This window comes from Olea europaea, chromosome 20, assembly GCF_002742605.1.
Source record: "Olea europaea var. sylvestris chromosome 20, O_europaea_v1, whole genome shotgun sequence".
Taxonomy (NCBI): Eukaryota; Viridiplantae; Streptophyta; class Magnoliopsida; order Lamiales; family Oleaceae; genus Olea; species Olea europaea.
This window is the reverse complement of record NC_036256.1, coordinates 15,236,060-15,245,937: the sequence shown is the minus strand read 5'-3', so window position 1 is coordinate 15,245,937 and position 9,878 is coordinate 15,236,060.

Below are 9,878 nucleotides of genomic sequence, written 5' to 3'. Positions count from 1 at the left end.
GGGGCCTTTACTTTTGTTATTCTATTCGTGGAGGTAAGTGAATAACGCGTTAAAATTTGTTTGTAAGGCGGATTCAGGATCATATTAAGAAGAAAATTAGTTGGACTAATATGTTTAAAAAAATAATAATATGCATATAATTTTATTTTATTTTTGACTTGTAAAAAAGAATTTACTCATAAAAAACTGAAATGGGTTAGAGGGGACTGGGTGAAAATGATATCTAGAACTTACGATTAATCATCGGTAAGATGCAGAGTAGGAATATGTCCAAAGAGTAGTTTGTTTCTGATCAACTAATTGGTGATGCAATATCTTACCGAAGAGATGTACGAGATTATGATGAGCCACAATGAGATTGAGACTCCTAGTAGAGGGTGAAACTTCAGTCCAATAACTTCCATAAATTAATAAGATTGGAATTGAGATTTTTTATCATATAGACCCTGTTTGATTATCATTTTTTGGCCAAAAAAATGAAAAATATTACTGTTATCCATCATATCAAGTCATCGTATTTCACTTTCTATATTTTGTGTGGGTCTCATAACGACTATATTTTTCATTTTCATTCTTACAAAAATGGGTAACAAATGGGGCCATAATAGACGATATTAATTTATAGGTGATTAAGTTATCTTATTAGTCCAAATTAAAACGACAAAAATTTATTACATAATATCACCTGTTTGGTTTATATAAAATTTATATTTTTAACACAAATTGATGAAATGTGTAGTTGAAAGTTATTGATCCCATGAAATGTATGATTAAAATTAATCGTTGACATTGACTTTAATTTTAATATACTTTTCAAAACGACCCAATCATGGGTTAAATGTTATGCTGTAGTTTGTTTTGGTTTAATTACCTCCAAAATAAGTGTGTGATTTTAACATGTCTATCTTTCATGAGCATCTTCAAAAAGTTCTTTAAAAATGAAACGTTCTCTATTTTAAAAAGTCAATTCTTGAAATTATGCTCCAAAAGACTTTTTAAATTAACATTTAGTGACTCACTTAAATATTCCAATTTTCAAAGTGCATTCAAAATATATTCTAATTTTCAGACTCAATTAAATAGTATATACAAAGAAAATTGAGAAAAATAAAATAATAATTTGAAGGGAAGTTGGTGAAAATAAAAGATAGAAAAAAACAATAAATACATATTGCGATAAATAAAATTAAGTGATAAAGATAAAGAGGTTGTTGGAGCATTAAAAAAATTTGCTCTCTGAATTATAAGTATACTTTTTGAAAATATAGAGTCTCTTCGAAATTATTTTAAATACTTGTATCAGTGAAAAGGAAATAGAGAAATGAAATAAATGAAAAATATAAACAAATTTTTTTATGAAAGAAAGAAAAATAGTAAGTTGATCTCAAACCTTCAAATAGAGGCAATTTAATCCCAAACTTTTTCTTTTTGTTGCAATATTAGGTTTGGGGGTTTCATTTTAAAATATCAATCTTGCTAAAGACGGTAACTCAAATTATTATATGTTAATCTATATTTTAGTATTTATTTGATATAAGATTTATCTCTTGACATACTCCACAAGATAATTGCTCATTTGACCATATTGATGTCTAAATTCGAGGGCTTATTAAGTCTTAATCCATTGAATTTTCTGTTAGAGCTTAATGGGCTATGTAAACGTATGATTTCATCTTAAAATGACAATCTTGACAAAAGGATTAGATCAAATCCTTATATGTCGATTTATTTAGTCGACAGGAATTTATGTTTTTCATTCAATTTATCATAAAAATTAATAGAAGAAGAGCATTTTCTATTCGATCAAATTTTAAAAAGAATCTAACCAAACTGAGTACCAATAGATATTTAGAAAATGGAACAATTGGTTTCATATATATATATATATATATATAACCGAACCACTTGATATCTTGTGTTATGTTTTTAAATTCTCTAACCCTTGCAAATGAAACGTCTAATTATACATGTTCTTAAGTTATAATTGTTTAATATCTAGATTCTCTATAATCTATTAATTAAAACAATTATATTGATGTTAATGATTTGAAATTTCTATGTTTAACTAAACACAACAATCTACATCAAATGCTTAACTATTAGCTTGAATGGGTTCTTTAAAAACACATTTTAATATCACTTCTATTTTCTTTATACTATGAGGAACTAAAAACATTAACCTAAAAATAAAATTATTATTATTAAATTTTTTTTTTTGGAATCGAAAACTGAACTTAATACCTATAATTGATTAGAACTTTAGGAGAATCAAACAAAATTGACATATCCAAATTTGATTCTACTTCAATCCAATAGTTCTGAAAACTTTTGTCCAACCCTAAATATTAGAGTGATCTTACTTGTTCGTAAAGCATAATTAAGGATGCGTTTAGCTAATTTATAATTAATCTAAATGGTCCAATTTTTATTTTTAACCACAATTTTAATGCACTCAAAACTACTATTCACTTAGTAGTTACTGATTTTTATCTATTTATAAATTAAACCGTTTATGAATTCTTGAAAAGAGTGGGTTAAAAATTAGTTTCTCCTTATATATAAATCAGTTAGCCAAAGCGCATCATACTTTAAAGAAAAAGATACAAAGGCCCTGTTTGATGACTATTATTTGCAATAACAAAGTTTTGAATAATAAATTTTTTGGAAAATGTGTGATTAGAAAGTAAGAAGAAACTTTAAATTTATGTACAGAATATTTTATTTAGAAAAATTTTAAATGAACAGGACCTGTTGATAGGGGCTAAGGTGGCTCAGTCATGGTTCAGGTCAGGGGCTGAGGCTGAGCCATCTCAGCCCCTGTCAAAGGGCCCGTCACTAGGCCCTATTTGTGTAGAACAGTTATTTTATTATATAAATGTGTGTTTGAAGGAAAAAAAAAGTTTTTTATTTACGCGTAATATTTTCTTATGAAAAATTGCGTAGTTAGAAATAAGATAAAGGGTCAAAAACAAAAAAAAAAAAAAAAAAAAAAATGAGATTGGGGTCAAACGGGGCAAAGCACGCAGAGTGGGAACGGGCAGCGGCAGTGGTCCGTGAAGTCAAAACAATAGTGGCTAGTTGGCGACACGGGGCCCATTAGATATTTAGATTGTGTGGCCTGTTTTTGGTTTGATAGGCGCCTCAAACTCAAAGTTATTCTATTCCCTCTTTTTACAAAAAAGTATATATATACACAACTTGCAATAAGTTTATTTATTGCACAAGAAATGTAGATTTTCCAGACCAAATATTCTGTATTCTTTACTTCTCCTGTTGCAAACCAAAATAAAACATCACTCTTTTCTCATTTATTATTGGGTAATTCAAATTTGTAGCATCAAATATTCTGATTTTCTCTTAAAAAGAATTTCCCTCGCTACATTAATGCGATACTTTTGGCTTGATTAATATAAGAGTTAATTGTTTGAATACTCACTAAACTTTAAAGAACGTCACGTTTCACTCATTGAACTTTACTTTGTACCCAATTACTCACTGAACTTTGGAGTTAATTTTTTGAATACTCACTGAACTTTAAAGGGCGTCACGTTTCACTCACTGAACTTTATTTTGCACCCAATTACTCACAGAACTTTGTAAATTTGTACTTCATCACTCACCAGGAACCGTTTGTTCTGTTTGCCTATGTGGATGATGGTTTTAACACGTGGCAGTTAAATTAGACAAGCATAACAATGAATTGCCAAATCATATATCAAAAGGACCCAAACATATCTCACCATTTTCACTCAAAAATGCTATGCCCAGTAAAGGCGAAAAAGAAGAAACAACAATCGCGATATACTAAAATTCACCTTCGAAGCGGTCTATTTTAAGAGATTAGGGTTCCAATCGCGATTTATGTGTTGAAAACGGTGAGGCATGTTTGGGTCCTTTTGGATATATGATTTGGCAATTCATTGTTATGTTTGTCTAATTTAACTGTCACGTGTTAAAGCCGTCATCCACATAGGCAAACAGAACAAATAGTTCCTGGTGAGTGATGAAGTACAAATTTACAAAGTTCAGTGAGCAATTGGGTGCAAAGTAAAGTTGAGTGGGTGAAATGTGACATCTTGTAAAGTTCGGTAAGTATTCAAACAATTAACTATTTAACCCGATGAGTGATGGAGTGCAAGTTTACAAAGTTCAATGAGTAATTGGATGCAAAGTAAAGTTCAGTAAGTGAAACGTGACGTCTTTTAAAGTTCAGTGAGTATTCAAACAATTAACTCTAAAGTTCAGTGAGTAATTGGGTGCAAAGTAAAGTTCAGTGAGTAAAACGTGACGTCCTTTAAAGTTCAGTGAGTATTCAAACAATTAACTCATTAATATAATGCTATGTATAGTTGGGCTTCTCTTTCTGATCAAGAAGGCCATTCAAAAAAATGATGGGAGTGGGATAAGATCGTATTTGTTGTACTCCCCATCGCTTCTTATTATTCTAATCTTCATTTTATGATTCCTTTTTTAAAGTAATCCTCGAAAGTGTTCTTACCGTCTAGCCTTTCAAACTTTACTAAGTAAAATGGGAACATGCTTTGGCAAAATTATTAACAAAAGCCGTCATTGTAAGCTTCTAGCACGTCTAAGAGTCTAGCATTAGAATTTATCGTACTTTTTCTCAATTTTTTGGTGTAATTTGTTTCGATCCATTGATGTGAAATATTTGTGCTAACACATTTCTACATTTTTGCAATTATTAGAGTTATGTTAGTAATTGTATAATAGGTGCTTCGAGCAATTTTTACTGATTAATGTTAGAGGATAAAAATCTCACGTCGAATAAAGATGAAATTATATATCAATTTATAATGATTTGGAATACTTCATTCAATAAGGTTGACCTCCTAAGGTCAAGTCTTAACATAATATCATGGTCCATTAGTTTTTAACGAGCAATCCGATTTGATTAAAACTCAAAAAATGAGTACGCGAATTTCAAAATTGGTTTTTTCAAACGAGCCACCATCTTGCGGGGATATGTTAAAGAATAAAAATCACACATCGAATAAATATAAAAATATAGACCAATTTATAAGGATTTAAACTACTCTTCTTAATATGATCCATCTTTTAAGATGGAATCTCGAATTTTAACAATTAATATGTGCATATTTTCTTCTTTGATTCTATTTTGAAGAATTTAATGCTCTCATTAATATGTCCGGTATATTGCTATAGACGGTTAAATGTTTTGTAAATTTTTAATATCTAATAGAACTTGAGCCCCACGTGCTTTCTCCCGTTCGTATAAGAAGCCCGAAAAGTTACAACTCTAACCCAGTCCATGAGTCTACCCAACTATCTAACCTACTTAGTGTCCATTTCGCACGACTTTAGAGACTTAAAAGTTAATTTTGGATCCGTTTGATGACGAAAGTGCTTTTTATAATTAAAAGGCTTTTAAATGAAGCAGATCTAATATGACTTCATCTAAAAATACTTCCAAAATACGAAGCTCATTTAAAAATAAGTTTTCAAAACAAATTAAAATAATTTTCTTAGAAAGCTTCTCTAGCAAAAAACGCAAAAACAAAAATAATACAAAATGGGTCCTTAGAAACCATCCCAATTCAGGAAATTTTTCATATATAAGAAATCAAGTATAACCTATTTCAAAATAAGAAACAAGGTTTATTATTAGGTTCTTAGCATAAAACATCATTACATTTGGAATTCATTGTGAAAAACGTCATTGCGTTTCCTTTTTTACACTTTCAATCCTATTTACAACTTTCATTGTGGAAATCAAGAATCATCATTTTCTCAATAAAATATGTAAAATGATGAATATATCCTTATATTTAAATAATTAAAAAATAAAAGACAAGAAAAATAACAGACTAACTGTAATCATAATCCTTTTTTTTTAAAGTACAAACGAATTTCAAATAAATTATTAAAAAATTAGAAAAAAAAATCTCTCTCCCCCATTCCTCCAACCTTGATCCCCAAAACCCAAAATTTGAGAACCAATCAATGCCGGCTGCCACATCCACAAAAAAAATTCCCTCCAATTTTTAGCCCTCGTTTAGCTCCCATTCTTACTAAATTTTAAAGGTTGGAATAATATTTTTTTTGAAAAATATGTGGTTGAAAAAAAATGAATTTTTTTTATTTACGTGTAATATTATTTTATGAAAGATTGTGTGATTGAAAATAAGAGAGAAAAAAAGAATGAAAATAAGAATAGGAGCCAAACGGGGCTTAATTGGCTTGCAAGAAAAGCTAGAGCCAAAGAGAAAGATAGAAAAAGAAAACATAGCTCATCAGCAACAAACTTTAAGCCCCTGTTTGTTTTCCATTCTTTTTCCATTAAAAAAAAAATATGATCGTTATTCATTACATCAAGCCAACAAATTTGAATTTTTATCTCTTATGTGGAGTCCGTAACGATTATATTTTTCATTCCCGTTATTGCAAAAATGGAAAACAAACAGAGCCTAAATTTGATTTTTAAAATTGAATATGATTTTATGTAATTTCCACTTCTTCTCCCCTCTACAAGAAAAATGCCCACGCTAAGAAAAGCAACATAAGCTAACCCAAATCACCATTAAGCCCAGTTAGAAAATACCAACAATAACGGCCCATACCAACCAACGATCCAGTCCAAAATTGCACCATACAACGAGCCCAATAATCAACAATCCCTCTAATTAGAGCCTCAGCCCTCTTTGATTGTGCTAAAAACTAAAATTTGATAAAAATTAATAAAGGGCTTGTTTGGATTACATTTAAAAAAAAAAAAAAACATTTTTAAATAGTGATTTGATATTATTTCAACACCACATTTTTCAATAAAATAATATTACACGCAAGTTCAAAAAAATTCTTTATTTTTAACTATACATTTTTTATCAATACACTATTCAAAATTCATTCTAAGGAAAATAATGTGGGTCAAACAAGGACAAAAATTATTAACCTCATATTTTGACTTAAATTTTTATCAATTTTGCAGCTAAATCAAGCATGGACTAAATTTAATGAGTCGACCCAACCTAGTCTAATCCGCACAAACCCTAATAAATTGTGAACGCCGAAAACCGCTGATAGAACAATCTTTATTTAGAGCATATTCAGGAGACCTTTTAATGTAGGATACTCTCTATTTTAAAGAGTTCGATATTTAATCTTAGAGCATGTTCGAGAGAATGTTTTGTTTTTAAAGAACATCTTGATCATAATAAATATTGTCTATAAATTTAAAGAACATAATAATGAGGAAAAGCAATAAATATTTTTTAAACAATGTGAAAAAATTAAAATTTAAAGATACTCTTTGCAATGAATTATATGCTCTTTAAAATTTAAAGAGTTTCACAGATATGCTCTTAATTGTTAGCCACATTTAAAAGTTAATCCATGAATTAGTTAATTTTATGTACAATTTATTAGGTTGAGAATTGAGATCGATTTCTTCATTTGTTTGTATAAGAAGAAAAAATTATTTAAATGTTAGACCCAGTTTTACTTTTCTATCACGTACGACACGACGAAAAGAAGAAGATTATTTATTTGACCTAAACTTCCTCTAAGCTTTGGAGGGCATAAGATAGTAATATTTACCAACTTTCCTTCTTAATCACGCAAATAACTTTCCATCCTTTCTTGGAGTAAAAGGAATGACTTGATGCAGATGGACAAGATTTCTCCACCAATATTTCATTCCCTTTCAAATATTCTATGCCTTTAATTAATTTGGCATATGTTGAGGCTAATTTCATCGTCCATAGAGCAATTTTATTGGGGCTTCATTAAGAGAAGGAAAGCAAATAAAAATATGTAACATGTTAATGCAAAGCTTTTGATATCTAAAGAAAAGAAATGCGAGTAGCCTAATATTTGACAACTGTAGTCAATAAGTTTGAATTATCACGTAGATTATTTCTTTTAAATTGTATATTATTGCCGTCGTGTGAAAAATTATCGTCCTATTTTGTACTACTTTAAATCATATTTTAATTTAAGTCAACGTTAAACAATTAATTTTAATCACATATTTAATAGATTTCACAACTTTTCAATCACACATTTCAATTTTATTATTATTATTATTATTTTTTTATCAAAATCTACTAAGCCCATATTTGAGTCTCATTCTTTGAAAAAATACATTTTTAAACAGTGTTTTGATATCATTTTAATCACATAATCGTCAATAAATTAATATTACATGCAAATTTAAAATTTTTCCTTATTTTTTAACAATACATATTTCCCATCAATACACCATTCGAAAATTCATTCTTGTAAAAAGAATGGAGATCAAACAAGAGCTAAAAATTTAAAACCCTATTTGATTCTCATTTTTATCAAAATACATTTTTCTCTGTCTTATTTTTAATCATACATTTTTCATTAAAATAATATTACACATAAATAAAAAACTTTTCTTATTTTTCATCCATACATTCTCCATCAATCTATTATTCTAAAATTCATTTTTCTAACAAAATGGGTGTCAAACACCCTCTAATTTCAATTCTCACGAAACAAGGCTTATATATTTTAACACTATTTTCTTATAAGACGATGACTTTGATGAGAAATAGGATTTATTCTCCATTTATTGTTGTATTTCTCTATAGTTCCTTAAAGAACTCACTAGGAACATTAAAATATAAACATTTGAAAGAATAGCATGGGATATATTATATTATTGCCTAAAATTAGGGAGGGCAATGGGTAGAGTCGGGTGGCGATGCAAGCAAGTATTAAAAATTCTTGATTTATTACCCGTTTAATTAGTTATTAATTTTTATAATATTATTTATGTATTTGTTAAAATACGATAAAAGTAAAGTAAAATAAAAATATTCATGATGGTGAGAATGAAATTCCCTTCTCCATTTGGAATGGAATAACGTGATAAGAGTTTGGAGCAGTTTATTTTATCGTTGCCTACAACTGCTAGAATTAGAAATCATAATCTAATTTTAATAATTCTGAATTTTTTTCTTTCAAAATTACTCATTTTATTCATTATTTCGAGATTATATATAATCATCGTCTCTAAATTGGTTTTCAATAAAATTGTCCACGTTGTGCTAACATAAGCATTTTCAGAACATGTGATTTTTATATTGAAATAGGGGTGAATACGACTCAATTTGAATATTTTTAAATATATTTCAAATTAATCATAAACCGGTTCAAAATTTTTTTAACCGAGTCATATCATTTCATTTTCCAAATCAAATCAAACCATCTTTTGCAGTTGGATTTGATTTCACACCACAATTTTTATTTGCAACTTAAAAGTTTTGTATTTCTAAGAAACTAAAACATAAGCATTTATCTAAACTCTCAACACAAAGTTTAATACAACACTTCCAAATATAAATATTACAATATACATTATTGCTAATACAGGCTTAAAGCTATAAAAATAATGCAATGCTTAAAGCTAAAAAAAAAATACGAATTTCGATTATAACAGTTCACAAGTTCACTATAAAAAACAAAATTAACAAAATTCAATTATGTCGATGCTATTTAAGCCTTATTTTACTCAATAATAGTTCAAACCGTTTGATCATACAGAGGATGATAAATAAATATCGATGAAGTTAATGATTTATAATTTTTTTTCATAGTAAGTGGGATTTTTTTTTTCAATTATCTAAATTAGTTGGGTTCGACTTCAAACGATTTTTAAGTATCGAGATCTAAACCCTACTGTGCCTATGTTGAGATGACTAAAAAATTACTTTAAATGATGGAAATTATAAGTTCAATACTCATAAACATTTTAGGCACAAGGTTATTAAGGTTATTGACATCGCACACTTTTCTTTCAAAGCAATGCTTTCAAATTATTACCAAGACATTTCATGCCCAATCCCGTGAAACCAGTGCTTGTTTATTTA